The sequence below is a fragment of the Bactrocera dorsalis genome, chromosome 6 (assembly GCF_023373825.1).
Source record: "Bactrocera dorsalis isolate Fly_Bdor chromosome 6, ASM2337382v1, whole genome shotgun sequence".
NCBI classification, from domain to species: domain Eukaryota; kingdom Metazoa; phylum Arthropoda; class Insecta; order Diptera; family Tephritidae; genus Bactrocera; species Bactrocera dorsalis.
Genome location: NC_064308.1, coordinates 26,117,931 through 26,120,343, shown reverse-complemented (window position 1 = coordinate 26,120,343; position 2,413 = coordinate 26,117,931). Strand labels below are relative to the sequence as shown.

General features: G+C 29.3%; 1 long non-coding RNA gene across 1 annotated transcript; it reads right to left on the bottom strand.

Moving 5' to 3' along the window:
• Positions 1 to 819: 819 nt before the first annotated feature.
• LOC125779604 (uncharacterized) lies at positions 820 to 1,375 on the bottom strand. Its single transcript, XR_007423387.1, has 2 exons — positions 1,233 to 1,375; positions 820 to 1,155 (listed from the first exon to the last, which is right to left on the bottom strand). It is a non-coding gene; the product is annotated as an uncharacterized LOC125779604 (long non-coding RNA).
• Between the last annotated feature and the right edge of the window lie 1,038 nt (positions 1,376 to 2,413).

The following is a 2,413-nucleotide window of genomic DNA, read 5'->3' as shown; positions in this document are numbered from 1 at the left end:
GATATTTGAATTTAAAGTTTAAATTTTCGCAAATTTTAATTCGCAATTTCTCGATTTATAGTAACTGTTTCTTTTATATAATGCACTTTTCATACACTTACACTTCACCACATTGTTTCTACATATGTATTTATTTCAATTAATGAATTGATCTTTGCTTAAAATAAGCTTTTTATTTTTTACACAAATTTCATTACACACACAATAAAAAAGTGTTCCTTGTAGACAAATAACACTGGTTTAAAGCAAAAATGTTCCATGAACGCCACTATCCAATTTGTATGTGAAATGGCTCGCTGATTTCGAAAATCGAGTTAATTTTTTTTTTTTTTATGGATACGTTTTTGAGATATTTGCAATTTACCGTTATTCGACCAAAAAAAAAAAGGTGTCTTCATTTAATCATGTATATCTCACTGACCAGTTGAGCAATCTTACTGCAAATTATAGAAAATAAAAGTGAATGAAATTTCCTAAAAATATTGTCTACTTCATTTTTCCATAGGCCTTATAATTTCTGAGAAATTGATTAATAACTTCGTGTTTTTAAATTTTTTTATGAAAAAATTAAAAAAAAATAAACTTTGGCAAGGAAAAAATTTTAAAACAAAAGATATTTTTAAATTCTTTTTTTATTTTATATGAAGTCCTGTTTCTTTATAAAAAACTAAGCTACCAACGAACAAAATCCATGGATAAATAGGAAAGTTGTACATGATCAAAGAAATATATCCAAGTCGCGCAAAGTCAATGTATTCGTATATGCGTATGTAGTGTGTAAAGGCGCTGTTTCTGTTAAGTAAAAAGTCAATTTTCATGTCGTTTTTAGTTTTTATAAACTCATTTATTTATATATTAGTAATATATATTAAAACAATGTGTTATTTTTGTCTTAAGTTGATGTTCTTACATTATAGTCGAAATGATTATGTGTTTTGTTTTGTCGTTTATTTAGTTTAGGATCGGTTTCTCTTATGAGAAACCAACAGTAGTCACCCATCATACCGACGTCCCAGAAACCTTGGTATCGATTCTCAATTAATTTCATTTGCTGGTGAAACCTTTCGCCATGCTCGTCACTTTCGTCTCCGAGATTTTCCGGAAAAAAACTTAAATGGGAATGCAGAAAATGAATTTTTAGAGACATATTTACGCCTGGAGAAAAAAGAAAATGTAAATAAGTAAATTATAAAATTTTATATAATTCAATTAAATAAGTTTTGAATAATCACCCATTTCTGCATAATTTTTGATTAAGTCGCTCACTATCTTCTCGTAGTTTGGACTTTTGTGTTTACCGAGAAAAGAAGAAACGATCATTTCGAAGGAATCCCACGCTGCTGCCTCAACTGGTGACAATAGTCCTTTGAATTGGTCATTATTTATCAACATTTTTATTTGGGGTCCAACAAATATACCTTCCTTTATCTTGGCCTGGGAAATATTTGGGAAAAAATTTTGCAAATAATTGAATGCTTTGCCTTCTTTGTGCAACGCCTTAACAAAATTTTTAATAAGGCCGAGCTTGATGTGCAATGGCGGAAGAATGATTTTTTCCTTCTTTACAAGTGGGATGAATTTGATATTATCCACACCAATTGTAAATTCAACTCTTTCCGGCTTAACAGAAACAGCGCCTTTACACACTACATACGCATATACGAATACATTGACTTTGCGCGACATGGATATATTTCTTTGATCATGTACAACTTTCCTATTTATTCATGGATTTTGTTTGTTGGTAGCTTAGTTTTTTATAAAGAAACAGGATCAATATCTTTTGTTTTAAAATTTTTTCCTTGCCAAAGTTTATTTTTTTTTAATTTTTTCATAAAAAAATTTAAAAACACGAAGTTATTAATCAATTTCTCAGAAATTATAAGGCCTATGGCAAAATGAAGTAGACAATACTTTTAGGAAATTTCATTCACTTTTATTTTCTATAATTTGCAGTAAGATTGCTCAACTGGTCAGTGAGATATACATGATTAAATGAAGACACCTTTTTTTTTTGGTCGAATAACGGTAAATTGCAAATATCTCAAAAACGTATCCATAAAAAAAAAAATTAACTCGATTTTCGAAATCAGCGAGCCATTTCACATACAAATTGGATAGTGGCATCCGTGGAACAAAAAACAAATTCAAATTTGTGATCCAGTGTAATAAGCGTTGCTATATCTGCACATTTAGCAAACGAACAAAAATCTATATATATAAAAGAAAGTCGTGTTAGTTACATCACTTATAACTCAAGAACGGCAGAACAGATTTGGCTGAAAATTGGTAGGGAGGTAGCTTAGAGCCAGGAGACGGACATAGGATACTTTTTATCTCTTTATGTCAAAATTTAATACAACTCATAAATACAAAAATTATATTTCAAATCATAAGCATTTGTTCAAAATTC